We start from the raw sequence: 18,156 nt of genomic DNA, 5'->3' as shown, positions 1-18,156 counted from the left end.
CAAAGGCAGTCAATTCCTCCTTCATAGCAGTTTTCTAGTTTAGATCTTTTTCAGCTTCTAAGAAGGTTTGTGGCTCACTTTGAAAATATATTTTGCAAAGAAAAGCAAATTAGTTGTTCGAGACCTTTGAAAAGTCAACATAATTTTTAATAGGATGGATGTCTGGCCTTCTTATCAGGTATGTATAAAAGTCTCCTAGATGGCTAGGAGCTTGAGTAGTTTGAGATAACCTGCGAGGTTGCTCAATATTTTGATCATTATCTTTATTTGAACTCCCTGCACGATTTAGTCTGTCATCAATGTCCCCTTGATTATTGGATTCCAGATTGTCGACTATAGGGAGTACAACATTTTCCTTCACTATATGCTTCCCCTGAATTTCATCCCCATTTTTTTTTTGAAAATAAGTCTCATTTTCGAAAAACTTTACATCTCTAGATGTGTAGAGCTATTTGTTCTTTGAGTCATAACATTTAAAACCTTTCTTAATAGTGGAATAGCAAAAAAAAAAAACACTTGACAGTGCATTTATCTAACTTGCTTCGCTGGCCTTCTTGGATATGAACATAACACTTACACCCAAAAAATTCTAAGATGAGTTAGAGACATTTCCCATCCCCAGATCAACTTCATAGAAGTTTGGTTCTCAATAACCGATCTAGGTATCCGATTGACAATATATGCAGCGGTGGACACAACCTCATTCCAAAAAACTTTGAGAATATGGCTTTGAAACATGAGAGCACGAGCAACATTGAGCAGTTGTCAATTTTTCCTTTCGGCAATGTTGTTTTGTTGTGGTGTGCCAGTGTAGGTGTTCTGAGGTAGGATGCCTTCTTGAGACATATACTCTTTAAAGGCCTCACTTACATACTCTCCACCATTATCGGATCTTAACCTTTTAACTTTGACATTGAATTGAGTTTGAACCATGGAGCAAAAGTTCTTAAAAGCATTTAAAACTTTACTTTTGTTTTTCAAAAAATAAATCTACATGACACGGGAATGATCATCAATAAAGGTAGAGAAATATTTGAATCCTAAGTAAGAAGTGGTAGGGGCTGGTCTCCAAATATTTGAGTGAACAAGCTCAAAAACTTTATTGCATTGACTTTCAGATATGTTAAAGGAGTTTCTTGTTTGCTTTGCATATTGACATGCATCACAGGAACTATTATCACTAACTAATGATGAAAACATAATATTCAAAGTGTTGTTAGAGGGATGACCAAGTCTTTGACGCCATAGTCTATGAGAGTTACTTGTTTTCTGCACATTAAAACTCACATGGTTATTTTCCAGGACATATAGTCTAGTCTGCTCTTGTCCTCTACCAATCACTCTCTTGCTCTGGATGTAAGACCCACGAATTTTCTGAGAAAAGAATTCAATACATGATGAAATTTCAAAAAAAAATGTACATATGTAGATTTATGTATATATATATATTATATTGAATTTTTACATCGAGTTCATAAATTTTATTCAAAATTGCATATGTTCATTTGTATCGAACCACCGAAATTTTTATAGGGCTTTTCATTACAGACATTGTTACATTAAATGAGTTTTAGAAATGCTTGAGATTTATAGGAAATTACAAAGATGAATTATAAACCCTAAGTATAATCTCAAAAGAATATGAATTTTGGAAAGCAAGGCCAAAATGAAATTTAATAAAAAAATAAGGAGGTTTTTAAAATCTTTGAAACATTGGCATAGGGCCAACTCAGCCTAGGGGGCATGGGCGCACTCTAGAGTGCAGCCCACACCATTTTGAAGTGACCAAAAAAAATGATGAAATGATTAAAGCTTTGAAAACCACCCATGGGAGGGGTGGTGGCAATTTTGAAAGAAGGTTCAAATAGATTTGAATGCTAGAAGCCCATAAGGGGCGTGGGAGGCAAACTTGAAGAATTTCAAGTTTGCCCTTGCCTAGAAGGGTGTGCATTCAAGCTCAGTCATCCATCTTGAACGCATACTGTTGAACTACCTTTCAGTTTGGCTATGTATAAGCCAAAGCTGCCAGACACCACACTTAAGCTGCTGCAGCTAGCTACTCCTACTAAGTTAAAGTTTAGGCTTTGAAAAGTCCAAGCAGATTCAAGATCATCTCCTTGCATACTGTATTATGCTAGAGCTTGATCTTGAACCAAGCTCAAGCAATTAGGTTCTAGATCGGCTTGATCAGAATCAGGTGAAGCTTAAGCCAGGCATGTTTCTTGTCTTCTTTTTTCCATTTCATTAAGATCATTTGGAGAAGAGAAAGAATAAGAGTTTCTAGTTGCTGTTGTGGTCACTGGTGCAAAAACAAGAGGATATCACTATACCAGCATCAGTTGCTGTGCAAAAATGTTCTTGAAAAAACTATATATTAGCACTATCTGGTGACCTACCAAAACCAAGATTTCCATATACTGCCTTATTTCAATTTTACTTGCCTTTTCTAATTCTCTTTGGGCGAGGATAATGGTGTGGATACCCTTTGTGATGATCTCTATTGAGTACACATTTTGCCCCACAAACGAAAAGCTAAGAAATGTTCTTGGATACTTTAAGTTCACAACAAGTGTGAAAATCTCTTGATAGTTGACTCAATGTATATACGTATAACCTTTGTCCACTAGCTTGTTTTTATCTTTCTATTGCAATGTCTTCTTTGGACTTGATAGCAGGGGTAGCTTTCATGTTTTGCCTGTTTGTTTTCCTGAAGGCTTCCATCCATTTTGGATGCATAACAGCTTGAATGGAACTACAGTCTGCATCTATGGTACCCGGACACTCCATTTTGCTCTCTGTACCCATGTTGACACGCGTCTACACCCGGACACACCATTTTACCCTCCGAACATACAAGTTTGTATTTAATTTATAATTTATAATTATATTTTCAGTTTATAACTTTATATTTTCAATATATAATATATATTTTAGATATAAGATACATATTTAGATTATATTCAGTTTATTTTGTCTTTACGTGATATTTAATATTTATATATATAGCCGTGTCCCCGTACCCACATTTTTTGGAATTGTTGTGTCATACCCTCTGTACCCGCACCTGTATTAAGGTGGCATGGGTGTGCATGTCGTTGAATATGTTCCTAAAGGCAGTACAAAAAATGGAAAGCAACATTTTTTGTACCAGGTTATAGGTTGGGGTGATACTGCAAAGAAATATCTTTTAGCAACTTGTGATGAAGCTATATGTTAAAGCTACCATTCTGACATTTCACATGCTTTTATGTGTGTGAGCCATAAAACCAAAAGTTACAGGTTGTATATCATGGACTATTCAATGCCACAAAAAGCTTTTCTGTATATCAACGGCAGGTTGATGCAATATCCGCAATTAAATGACTAAGGTGTTTATTGAATGAAATTATTCTGAAGGGCATCTGGTTGAGTTATTTACAAAGAGCTGTCTAACTTATCAGCTATTACCAAAAGATGCCTACCATGTCAATGATTACATCTAGCGGTCTGCTTTTATAATTTGTGTTTGAAAGACATGCTTGGTCCTGAAATCATTCAATTGACCTTTGTTTACTCTAAGAAAGTGACTGAAAAATGTTATTCCATTTAGTTTGGCATGGCTTAAGACACTGTTTTAATTATCAGATCTTCCAGGATCATGAGCTTTCATGTTATTCTATCAGTTTGGCCCTTAATCATGCTCTCGAACTAGTTAAGCATTGATTGCTATGTTACACATACATGTCAACTACATGATGGAAAAATGATATATCTGATGAAGTTACAAATTTCTTGCTACTTTATAAATACAGGTCTTTGCTAATATGAAGAATAATTTTGTCATGCAGGAATTTTTATTATTTGAAAGAGAGTACTCAATATGCCAAATGGAAGCTAAAGAAGAACCATTGACAAGTCCTTGATACCTTGTAATTGATGAGGATGTGATATCACAATTGGGCCAATTAATCTTTCAGGTACTATTGGATGTCCTCATATATTTTCTTATTTTTCTTTTTTATTCAATGAGCAAGTTGGGGTAGCCAAAAATTACCAGTCAATGTTTCAGGTACCAGCCATATTTTTTCTCAATGAGGCAGCTTGTACTTTTTGTTGTTACATTTAACCCACCTGGTCATTTGGCGTTCAGTTGAGCATGGTTGAATCAAATGATCTGACTAAAATGCCTTTGGCATTTTCTTTCATATATGGAAAAACATGGGTGGGATGAGTTGCTATTTTATTGTATAAGTAAAAAGGCGATTGCATGTTTTACAAGTGAACTTGCTGTGGATTAGGAAAGTTGGGCACTCAATTGTAACAAAAGAATCGATTTCTTTTTTGTGGTTTTAATAAATATGTGATGTATTGTCCTTAATGATTTGTGAAGTTTTTTGGACTACACAATTTTTATTAATTCGTGGACAACTTACAGTAAGGATTTAATGCAAGTAATTAACCTTATAGGACATCTCTAAAGGAAGTGAGAAAATATTTCATAAATACCCAGCAACTTTGTAAGTTTAAGGCAAAAAGCTGGTTTTATTTTTAGGCAACCATGTTCAATATCCGCTGGCTTTTTTTTTTTCAAAGGCAAGCTGGGGTTAGGCAGACCCCTACCAGTTATACAACTATACCATTGAGTTTTGAACCTGCAACGTCCCAACACAATGTTAATTACGCTGGCTTTTGGTGGAATAAATGTTGTGTGGAATTACTGTAAATTCAGGTTTGGGCAAAATGTTTTCCATGTTTGCATTCTTTTATATGTGCAATTCTTTCAAATTTTGTTTGATATGCAGTTCTTGCAATTCATTCCCAACTTTCCTGCTGACTTTTCAGATTGACGAAGAAACTCCTGCATTATTTACATGTAAATGCATGGCCAGAGTGTCATTGCTCTCCATAGTGCCATTTCAATCCCGTTAAGTCCTGTGCAAGCATGTTCTTAGTTGTTTTAATGTTTGATTCTCACAGATTTCGCATATGAAGTTGGTTGTAAATCAATTTCAACTTGTGTTTGTATTGTATTCTTTTTCCTTGTAATTATATTTTTGTAATATTTGGTTTCTTGTTCCAAATAACTAGTATCATACCAACAATATAACCAGCACATTTGATGATTAGCACATTTGCCATGTACGTGTGTTGGTTAAAGAAAAGTTTCTCAGTAAGTCACCAAAATTTTCTTGGTGGGTGGTGCAAGCGCTCTGGACATTCTCTAAGCCTACCTGTTGTGCAACTTATGCTTATGAAGAAAAGGAGAACAGATGTTATTGTGTTGGAAAATTATCTAATGTAAATTATTGAAGCATTGTGTGTGGTTTTCCCAAGAATGACTAGCGCTTGAAGGTGCACATGTATCCGCAGAAAGGATATAATGGTGTTTTAACTTTAACATAGCTGTTTCCATATATATATGTATATATATATATATATATGTATATATATATATATATATGTACATATATATATATATATAGAGAGAGAGAGAGAGAGACTGGAATATGAGAACTAGAAATACGGGCATTTTCAACACCTATTTTTGCAAATCCAACCATGTGGATGTGCTAGGCATGATGAATTTGCTAGGAATCAACCATTTTGGATGAAAAAAAAGTGATATGTGAATGCTTGAATATTTACGAAGATTATGAGCCATTGATTTTAAAGCCTTAAAAAAATCTCGTTTATGCATCAAAATAGGATGATTCAATATCAGGTTCTTATAAAACCATGTAGATCACATTTATGAGGTTGGATTCCAATGAAAAAACAAAAAAATCATGAAAATCGTTGTTCACACATTAGTTTTCATATTCTAGTGACTCTGTGTATATATATAGTCAATAGATTATGAGAACTAAAAATATGAACATTTTCAACTCTTAATTTTGCAAATCCAACCATGTGAACTTGGCATGGTGAATTTGCGAGGAATCAATTGTTGGATCTCATGTATTTTCAATGGAAAATGTAATTTTTGAATGCTTGAATTTTTATGAAGATTATGAGTGATTGATTTTAAACCTTAAAAACTTTAGTTTATGCGTCAAAATATGATGATTCAAGAGCGGATTCTTATAAGACCAAGCATATAGATCACATCACATCTGTACTGTTATTTTAAGAGAAAACAACAAAAAATTCATAAATTTGTAGTTTATATCGTGCTAAACCCATTTGGTGCTAAACCACGTGGTAAATGGGTTTTTCGGGCTTCTCCGATACTTTTTATGAGGTTCCGGCCTCATAAATGTGTTGGGTATGGTCAGTTTACTAAGAATTTACAATTGGATCATGTATTTTGGATGAAAAAAATGATTTTCTAGCCTAAAAATTTTACAAGATTTTGGACTGTTGATTTTTTGAACTTTTTAAAACCCACCCATGTGTTGGAATCAAATGCTTCAAGAGCTGTTTTCTCTAGAACCAAGTAAATAGATCACATCTGTATGGTTAAAATTTAAAAATAAAATGAAAAGAGCCCAAAAAAAACTCATTTAGCATGCTGTTTAGCACCGAATGGGTTTAGCATGAATCCATTACTCTCTCTCTTAGGGGGGAGGGGCTGATCGGCTTGTACTCTGATCTATGCACAATCACCATCTAGATTGTGGTTGTTTTGCTCTTATGTTTTTCTTTATCTCCCATCCAATATTTTGTTGGATGTATTTTGGTAATGTTGAATGGTGAATGTTCTCTCTCTCACACACATATATATATTATATATATATATGAGAGAGAGAGAGTGGAGAAATGAGAACCTGCTAAATGGACTTTCCTAAAAAACCTACTGTTGCTTTTTTTTCCTTTGCCAGCCTTAGATGCCCTGTTCCTCTCTCTCTCCCTCTCCCCTCTCCTTTCTCATGGCCACAAGGCCTTGACATCCCTGCGATGATCACGAGCTCCAGCGAACTGCAGCCTCCAGTGACACACATACTGCAACCCTCTTGTTTCCCCCCTTTCATCTCTACCCTTTGGTGCCTAGCGACACCTCACCCCTCTCGTTGTCCCCCGGCGATGACCAGGAGCTCTGTTGATCGTGCAGCCTCCAGTGACACTTGACACCCAACCCCTCTCTTTTCTGGCTGTTGCCTGAGCTCTGTAGGGTGGCTGATCAGATTAATAGGGTTCTCGGCAAGAGAGTGAGCTTCACAGGGTGGATGTCAGATTGTGGAACTTGGCAGGTAGAGATTGGCTGATTGTTGTCGTTGGCGGTCGTCTGGGTCTGATCACCACAGAAGGGAGGGAGAGGGAGAGAGAGAGAGAGGCTGGGTCGCCAGAGAAGGGAGAGGAGAGCGATGGAGAGAGAGAGAGAGAGCATTTAGGACTGGAAATGTGAAAAGGGAGTATATTGAAGAGGCCAACTAAGCCATCCGGACCGGCTGTGGTTCATTCAGCATGTTTTGTATAAAAGGCCATTTAGCATGTTCCCGTCTCTCTCTCTCTCTCTCTCTCTCTCTCTCTCTCTCTATATATATATATATAGCAAAATAAAAGTCTACAAAATACAAAACTTATTAAATGTAACATTTTTTTATAAGACTGGGGTTAACCAGACCTCCACCAGTTAGGCAATACTATTTGGTTTTGAACTTGCAATGTAGATGATGTGCATTAACAACTCCTACCAAACAAGCCGAGCCCCATTGGTACTCAATGAAACATGATAGTGAATTTCTGTTGTTTCTTTTCGAAATTCTGACCCCATAGATGTGTTCTGCATTACTAAAACTCAGCACTTGGATTTGGATGAAAAAATGATATTTGGAGTCTAAAAATTTATGAAAATTGTAGGATGTTGATTTTTGAAACCTTGTAAAAACCTATCCATGCATGCTAATCAAATGTCCCAGGAAGTTATTCATATAAAAACAAAGGTATAGATCACACGTGTAGGGTTAGAATAAAAAAAACACCAAAATTTAATGAAAATCAAATATCTTGTTGCATTTAGTAGGTTTTCATTTTTCATGTATATATATATATATGTGTGTGTGTGTGCACTTTTGTTGTGGTATTAAACCATCTAAGCTTATAGTAGATGATGGTACACTTGATTTATATAGATCTAAGCTCCAAAAAGTAAAATCTAACCTTTGAATCATGTTTAATCAAGGTAAACAATGTTTAATATAGCTAGCTAGAGTGATGCATTTGGACATTGACCTGAGGATGGGTTTGTCTAAATGCCAGATGTTTGTCGATCCATATTCGTATTTGCTGCGTTGGAAGAATGACAAGGTGGGTTAACCCCAAATAGACCCATTGTAAACCCTAATTATTAGCCTTGGTCACAAGAGCATATTCTTTTAAAAATTAAAACCACAATTTCCTAGGTTGAATGTACAGAAAATGTTCAAGAATGCACTGGAGGTGTTATGAATACAACTTTTGGATTTGGATATGTTGCAAGATCATGTTCTTTTAAAAGTAATTCCATAAGCCTATAGTGGTACAAACCAACTGTAGGTATGGAGGATCATGGTAGATCTGAATTTGAATCCAAATATTGTGCTCACTAAGGTGAGACTGTCTTATCAAAGTGTTAAAGGGAGCTTTCAATCAATTGCATCACTAAATAGAGGAGTCATAAAGGATCTTGAAACACATGAAACAAATAAAAACATAATGCTGATACTTGGGGTTTCCCTTTTATGGGAGGGAGGCTGTTAGTGGACGTCACCTTGTGTTGGGAGGTTGCAATTTCAAATCCCAATGATATGATATGATGTATAACTGGTGGGGGTCTGCCTAACCCCAGCTTGCCTTTCAAAAAAAATTGTAGATACTAAGAAAGCCTAGCCTGCCTGACCAATTGTCCTGTTTCCTGCCCTTGTTGAATGCAGTTTGCTGGCTATAGGATGAATTGCCTTGGCCAGTTCGATGGCTATTGCTTTGGAAAGAATGTTGTAAAGAAAGTTACATAAAGAAGTTGGCCTATAATCTTGCAATAAAAATTTTAGGTGAAACCCCAAATGGGTTTGAAGTGGAACAGGAAATTATCCTTTTAGTTAATCATATTGTATTCTCAGAGGTGAGTTATCAAGGACAAATTCTATATGGTGGTTCATGATGCTCTCTTCCTTATGGGTGCATGTTATCCACGTATGTTCGAAAGGGGTATACCCGACTTGAACCGATTAGACCTAACTGATCCAATCCTGATAGACTTGTTGATGTAGATCCGACAATGGATTGATCTACGATCCAAGATTCAATTGCATCTTCACGCGTGAAAGCCAAAGACTGAGATTTTGGATTTTGATAGGTTTCAGTTCGGGGTCATTTTGACTCAATTACATTCTTAACTGACAGAAGATGACAATACAGGATTTGTAGGACATGCGCTTACCTTTCCAACGAATCTATAATTGTAATTTTTTGACCATAGGTGGTCGAGAAATATGACTAACACCAAGACAGTAGACTGGTTTTCACAAGTTGGAACCATTATAGTTGTCTAGTTGAGACATACCAAAACGAGGTTAATCTTTGCGGATTCAGTCAAACATCCAAACACAAAAGTTTTAGATAATTTAATTGTGAATATAGGAAAATAAAAATCAAACAAATTAAAGATTGTATGTCCCCAATCAATGTGTCAGACTGATACAGTCCTTAACAGTCACACAGGATTGTTTTCCCTATTTTGGGATATTTTTGTCAAACAAAACAATGAAATCAGAAAAATCACTAAACAGAAAACTTGTAGGAGTGTGTGATAGCTTTCCAACGAGCTACTACACACAAAGTTTTGATATCGTTTCTGAAAGTTATGATGCAAACAACATTGACTTGTTCTGACAAACAGAGTTCCACAAATCAAACTCAAAGTCATACACTTTTCAATCAACAAATTATTTAAACCAATTTTAGTTTTAAAGTTTACTCTTCAACCTGCACACACAAACATTTTAATAGTAGATTCTATAATGTGATTCTCCCTTCCACCTTACCTCAACTCCGGATAGCCTTAGCAAAAGGAAACAATAATACATCACAAGCATATCGACTAAACAAGATTTCTAAACAGAAATATACTTAGAAAACTTTTTTTTCTTCAATCAAGATTGTAGTGATTTATAGTCAAACCAGGTTTGCAGATACAATACAATTTTTCAGCAGTATGCAAAGGTACACGCGGACACGAACAAACGTGAACAGTAGGAACACAACTTCATTCCAACACAACAAGGAGGTACAGTAGCCACCAATGATAGGTTGGACGTATGGAATAAGAGGGTTCCTAGCAACTTCAATGCACGACTATGAGGTTCATCGATAGCTTCTTCAACAACACCAAGAAAGGAGTCAACAACTCAGAGATTATTTATTCTTGAGTTTTCTTTTGGATAGCTTCAATGACAACAAGGTGTGTGAGAGTTCTTCACTAAACAACAACTTTCTAAAAGCACTATCACACTGATATTCACGTTGAAGGGAAGGAGATTCACATAGCAGCAAGAAGTTTTCCATAATAGTCGACCAAGGTAGGAGACGCCTAAGCTGATTCCACCATTGTTGATTCTTGAGAAAATTTTCAAAGGTAGTAAAAATGCCCTTCACGTTTTTTTTTTCAAAGCCTTATAAGACTCAACACAAGCTGAGTTAAGGCTGCAGTGAGATTCCAAAGCCACATCCAAGTGTGACCAATAGAAGTTCAATATTTGAATTAACTTTTTTAACAGTCAAAAATGTCATAAAAGACTTATACCAATTTTGAAGCTCACTTAAAACCTCACATGTTTTTCCAGAAAGCTCATTACTCACTCTTCACGCCTTTTGTGGCTGGTCAAAACTGATTCAAAAGAGATCCATATTGGTCCAGCCCCAAGGGCGCCAATATAGATCCATCTTTGAAGCATTGGATCTTTTGCAAGATCCAATACTTGCAAATGGATCTCAAAATATCTAAGTGATTTTAGATCAAAATAAAAAACTGTAAAAATATAAAAATCTACCCAAATATTCCCATACACCCTCTAGTGCCCTAAAATAATCCTAATGAACACCATAACTATTCAGATCAAATAAAATAAAAATAAGATAGAAAAAATACAAGAATGATTCCAGCATTCACAAAAATGAAATTATAAAATAAAATAATTTTTTTGAGATGAATGAAGCAAAATTCTCAGAAAATTAAATGGTAATTGACCAAAATTTTCAAGAAATTAAAGGGCGTTAATATAGATCCATCTTTGAAGCATTGGATCTTTTGCAAGATCCAATACTTGCAAATGGATCTCAAAATATCTAAGTGATTTTAGATGAAAATAAAAAATTGCAAAAATATAAAAATTTACCCAAATATCTTCATACACCCTCTAGTGCCCTAAAATAATCCTAATGGACACCATAACTATTCAGATCAAATAAAATAAAAAGAAAAATAAAATAGAAAAAATACAAGAATGATTCTAGCATTCACAAAAATGGAATCATAAAATAAAATAATTTTTTTGAGATGAATGAAGAAAAAATCTTAGAAAATTAAATGGTAAATGACCAAAATACCTCTCGACCCCAAGTGGACCCGAAACAGATTATTTGACATGGGTTCGTGGGTCTTGCAATTCGGATTGGGTCTTTGCTCCTCACTACTATTTGGATGCTATGCATCATTCCCTTTTGGGTTGAAAGTCTTTGTCCTTTGAGCCTTGTTCTTCTTAAGCGAAGCTTTATAATCCCTACAAAAGTTCAAAACAAAATCAACACAGAATTTATTTCAATTATAATGACTTTGATTTTACACAATAAACAAAGTTGGACACTGATAAAAATATTCATGTAAGCAACCAGATACCCAAAAAGCTACAAAAAATGTATGAACCAACATTTGTTTCAAAATTTAATTCATAAATATTTTCTTGAAGCAAAAATTCATCCAAAATAAGATATTTAACAAGTTTTCTTTGAATTAATGCAATAACAATTTTAAAAAAAATCGGATCATTAATAGATAAAAATTTTCTATGTAGCATTTCATAAAAAAAAAATTTCTTTTTAAGTTCACTAAAGCATGAAATTTTCTCTTCAAAACTAGAACTGAAACACATTCTAAAGATCAGTAATTCGAAGAAACTATATGCATTTTTCCTAGTTTCAAATGCAATGCTCAATGCATGTCCTAGAGCAACTAAGTTCTGATGAAACCAAATTTTTTTTTTTCATATGCAAAATTTCTAATGTTTTCAACTTACATTTAAGAATAAAAATGGATAATTGAACGCTCTAAAGGGTCAACATGAGAAATTTATTTCTCAATTCCTAAATGCTCGATAAAATGATTTTCTTGTTGATCCTCATTACCCTTACAATTATAAAAAATACATGGGTCCTCAACTTCGCGCATAGGTTCCTTGTGAACCTCATTAATTAATAAGACCTCTTCAAAAATAGGTAGGGATTCTTCTTGGACTTTCTCATTGAGATTATCAAATATTGGATTGTCAAAGATGAGTTTTGTCCTCGCACAAGGATAGACAATCATCATGATCCTCAATGAACATTGGGTTGTCAAAAATGACCTGAAAAAGTTCTTGTTGTTCTATTTCAAAAAGCGAAGAAATTTAGGATAACTCTTTGAACACCTCATCTTGATCGAAGATAGGTTCGCTAATGATCTCTCACATAGGAACATCCTCAAATTTAGGTGACGGTTCATCTTCATCTTCTTTATCTACTTCGTTGAATATTGGATCGCTAAAGAATTCAGGAGAAGGTTCCTCTAGAGGTTCCTTCATGAAAGTTTCAGATATAGGATCAACATGAAGTTCATGTCTTGCCATGAATGCACCGGATAATTTAACCTTAGAAGCAAAATTCTTAGTTGAAGTAGGGGGGATTTTGGGGGTGGCAGATGGAGATGAAGATGTGGGAGTGGATGATACAGCTGATGATGAGGTCAAAGACAGCGCAAGTAAATCCTTAGAAGGTAGCAACTGTATCTTCTTGCCCTGAAAAGTAAATGAATAAATGTAGGACCTACCATTATGTATGACATTTCTAGCTCACATCCATGAGGATCACATCACACCAGACTTGGTCAAAGTCGGTGTTTCTTATTGAGAACTTGACCAAGCACTACCGGTCAACTTGGACATCTACGCTATTTTGGAGCCATGACATTTGATAGGATCTTGGATGAGTTCTAGTTTCCAACTTCAATTTGGATACGACTTCTACATAAATAATATTTTCACAAACATCCTGAATCTATAATAAATCTATAAACCTTAACATCAATGGTACAGGCAGACTCAAATATATGGGTCATAAGCCATTTATCATTCATTTCCTGACTAGAGGCTAAACACACTCTCCTTGATATGAGTGTCTCTCCTTTATCAGACAAGGAGGTACAATAGCCACCAATGGTAGGTTCAACGTCTGGAACAAGAGGGTTCCCAACTACTTCAATGCATGGCTAGGAGGTCCAGCAGTAGCTTCTTTAGCAACACCAAGAAAGGAGTCAGCAACTCAAAGATTCTCCATTCTCGAGTTTTCTTTTGAACAACTTCAATGACAAGTTGTTTGAGAGTTCTTCACAAAACAACTTTCTAACAACACTATCAAACTGATATTCACATTCAAAGGAAGGAGATTCACACAATAGCAAGAAGTTATTTGTAGTAGTCTACCAAGGTAGGAGACGCCTAAGCTTATTCCACTATTGTTGATTCTTGAGAAAATTTTCAAAGGTAGCAAAAAGGCCCTTCACATTTTTTCCTTTGTAGCCTTATAGGAGTCAACACAAGATGAGTTAAGGTTGTGGTGAGATTCCAAAGCCACCTCCAAGGTTATAAACTTGGATTTTGTTGTTATTTTTTTATTATAAAACCTATATATGGCAGATATTTTCTTGTTAAAAAAATTTAAATGTATGCTTAAGAAAAAAATGCATTTTATATATTTTTAATCAAATAATGATCGTACTTTTTTTGAAATGCCCTACATTTTTTTAAATTGGCTCTATGTCCAAATGCTCAAATGCCAACTTTTTTAGGACATTTTTACTCTTCGCATGAGCAAACCTCCTAAGGTTCATGCGATATATAGGTCTGTTATCTCGATCTCATAATCTCTTACTAAAAGGTACATATGCACGATGATTTTGTGGGCCTCACAAAATTTGCATAACCAAATTTGTGAACCTTCTATAATTGAAATTTGCGTACATTAGCAAATATCGTACAAAATTCGCATATATAGATGGCATTCATGAGCTACTGTGTGAATCTCCTTTAAGTAACTGATCTTCAAGGAGGTTTGCAAATATGTGGTGACATGCATATTAATGTTTGTGAATGTCTGCAACCTTTGCACTTTGATCAATCTTCGTAAATAATGTATTACCTTTGCATATATATACGACATTCGCAAGCTACCTTGTGAATCTATCTTAAGTAAATGATCCTCAAGGATGTTCACACATGTGTGGCGACATTCACATATAATTTTTTTGAATGTCTCTGAACTTTGCATTTTGTCGTTGCAAATTTTCTCTATACATGTAAAAGTTCTTGCTCATATGCAGAGTTCTCGAACATTCACAAAGTTGAGGAATGACTTGTCTGTAAATTTTTCTAGTTTTTGTGAATGTTGGTATGAGCATTAAATGTGATGATCATCAATATAAAATCGATGGTTCACATTCCAAGTCTGTTTCTGCATAAACTAAAGTTTTTTATAGTTCTTAATGTTCTTTCATCTAGCAAAAAATTTCAAAAAAAAAATCGATGTCCATTTTCGTCCATTCATCATCGGCACTTCATCGACGAGTTCTGAATCAATCATTTTTTTAAATTACAGCATGAGTCAATTATTTTTGGAAGAATTGCATGGTATCCAAGTTATCATTCATGTTCAATAGTGTATTCTATTTTTTTCTTTGTTTAAATAATTTACCAGTGAGTTTGTTTGTCACTTTGTTTCCTTAACAATTGGTATGCTTCTATCCTAAAATTTGGTTGTTTATCTATTGTGTATCTCGTAACATAAACATGAGTAGAGAACACTTGCATCATTTTTTATTTTTTATTTTTGTATTTTCATTAACATATTTTGTTTTTTTTTTGTAATGCTTTTTCAATAGCCTATTTCCTATATATGTGCCCTTCCATTTACTTTTATCCCTCGTTTTGTTATTGTAAGAAATTTTAAACTTATTTATTACAAAATGATGACTAAAGAGATTGTCTATCCACACCATGTACTACTATTGAAACACAAAAAAAAAAAGCCTGGGTGTTTGACATTTTTCATAAAAAATGTAGTCTCAATCAACTAAGAACCAAAAATCTTTTCTCAAACAAGCAACGACTAGCACCTTAAATGTGACACAAATCTAGGGCTGAAGATAAAAAAGGGTTGATGAGTTTGTTGCCACATTCATATCTCATATCTCTCGTCACAAAAGCATCCAAGGAGTGAAAGGGGGAGGGTCTTCTTTTAATAAAATTGCATAAGGGGCACAAACAAGAGGATATTCGCAAATGTGCATATTTGAGAGAAAATTCACATATTTGGATATTTGAGAATAAGTTCGCATATCTGGAGAAAATTCACTTGTGTGAAAGGTAAAAATATCTTTTTAAAGCTAGAAATTTATGAATTTAGACATCGGGCAGATTTTGAAAATTATAGGGCATTTTGAGGAATGCATCATTTTTGTCGCACAATACGGTAATTTTCTGAATTTCTTAGATTTGGATTAATTAGATATATATAGTGATATATGTTCTATATGGCTACAACGCTTGTACCTCAACCAACTAATATATATATATATATATATACATACATGAACCGAACCGAGTTGAACATTCCCTACTCATGTTTGGCTCATTGCTTTTAACCAAGACTTTTATAAAACCAAACCAAATCACAAGTACTGGCTTGGTTCATTTTCCATTTACATAGCTTACAAATGCATGAGCAGTTCTGAAAAAAATATTTTCAAATTCATCTGCAGCAACATCAACAGCATCAAAACCATAAAATGATAATAAGATTAAGACAACTCATGCCAGGTGACAACCATTTTGTGAGGAATTTTGAGCCTCTCAGATGGTTGATAAACCCACCAGGGATGCTGCCGGGAATCCTTGCGTTAATCCACATAAATCAAAAGGTTCCAATCAAGCCCAGCAACAACTCGAATCAAATCAGACCACGGGTCAGGATCTTACATTATCAAGTAGTCATCCTAGTAAGCAGACAAACTTATGCCAAGCAACATGGACTCAATCAGGGTCCTAAATCAACCCCTGCACTTCTAATCACAGATGATGAATTTGGAATGATATTACCCAATGCATTCATTGGCTAGTAAAGCCACATAGCCATCACCCAGCATTGCTTAACCTTAGCACGGTCACACCCATCAAGATTTTCTCCTTCAAACAACAATATCAAGATGGAGCGGTGCTAATCGTGGATGAATCTTCACCGTCAATTTCACTGACACCATCAGTCCAAGCTACTGGATATTTGGATCAGGATCAATTTGATATGTAGCGTACACTCTCCTTGTGATTTGCCTAGTTCAATCTGATATGATGCGTTCGAAGGTCCAAGGTTGGCACACCCTTTATTATTTTGCAGATTGTCTTCCAGCCTTTATCGTCATGCGGTACTCATGTGCCTTCACTTCACATAAGCATACTGCTCGAGTGAGCTTGATGCTCACTGGACCAGTGGTGTACCCCACAACAGCCTCCTCCAGGATCAAAGTTGTGGGTTTGTTCGTCTCCACAAATTGCTGTCATTTTTCTGATTCGAGCTGTTGTGGGTCTCCTCTCGAGTTTACTTTTTCTGTGTTGCATCGTCGGGCATACCTTAAGCAGGTGCCCATCGAGTGTGCCTTCTGCTTGTAGCTGTGAATTCTCCATTACCCTGGGCAACAAGGTTTGTAACACGAGTTGTGATGAGGTTAGGTCTGCACACACTGATGCTCAGCAGCATCTGCCATCTTAGTTATATCGAGGGTGACAGGTTTTGCTGCGTTTAAAAAGCATGGGACTATTGGCAAGCATTTCTGATTGCTTGTAAATTACAACACCCTTTGGAATCTCCTTGATGCTCTCAAGTCCTTAGGTGCCCCCACCGGACAACTCCAATCTTGCCCTCTAATTGACTGTTAGGATCAGACGGAAATAATCCAAGAGGAATGTGCAGAACTTACCCTGCCCATTGGTATGATTGTAAAATCGCTTGTCAGTTTGAGATTTATCAGGGATTGATATCTTGGTGCTGGCATCTGAAGGTGGAGGACCTTGCATTGAAGGAGCTTGAGTCGTAACTTGTTGTAATGGTGTAGCCTAGGGATAAATCCTGCCATATCCATTGTAGTTTGTCCACAGAGTGAATGAATGCTGGCGATGGTTTACAACATTCAAATGTGATTGTCGGTAAGATTTAGCCTAGGTCTATGAAGGTTTAGCTAGATTTAGCAGGACATTTAAATTATTTTGTTAAATTATGTAAAGGGTTTATGAGGCCCTCTAAGCCTATATATAGGCCTTGCTTTTAGCTTTGCTTTGAAGTATGATGGAATGGAAATTAAATCCTCTCTAAATATTGCCATTCTCTTTTCCTCTCTCTCTCTCTCTCTCTCTCTCTCTCTCTCTCTCTCTCTCTCCAAGGCCCATGTAACGCCTCAAGATTTTAAACCCAAAAAACACGTAAAACTTTTTTTCCAACCAAAACCTTTTTAACTTTGGTTGAAAACTTTAGGCAGGTTACATATCATACAATAACTGCAAGATTGAATCCTTAATGTAAATAATATTTCTAAAATGATTCAGATCTAGTAATAAGAATACTTTCATTCCAGAATAAACCATGGTATTTTTACAAAAATCAGTACTAATAAGTGCTCAAAATCCAGTTCTCAGAAAAGAAAAATGACTAGCTCTCAATGCCGCCACAGCTTCCAGCAACTGCTATAGTAGACTACTTCATACCTGTAATTTTGTAAGGGTTAGATATCTACAAGCCTCCAATAAAAATACAATGACAAAACATAAAGTATACAAACAAACATACATAAAATAACATTATTTTCATATAAATAAGCAATTATCAGTACATATGAATAATTCTAACATAATAATTCAATATCATATACAATAATCTTACTCATACATGATCAATCAATTTATGCAT

The sequence above is a fragment of the Nuphar pumila genome, chromosome 7, assembly GCF_984573655.1.
Source record: "Nuphar pumila chromosome 7, dmNupPumi1.hap1.1, whole genome shotgun sequence".
In the NCBI taxonomy this organism is placed as follows: domain Eukaryota; kingdom Viridiplantae; phylum Streptophyta; class Magnoliopsida; order Nymphaeales; family Nymphaeaceae; genus Nuphar; species Nuphar pumila.
The sequence above is the reverse complement of the archived record's forward strand: the minus strand, read 5'-3'. Positions refer to the sequence as shown.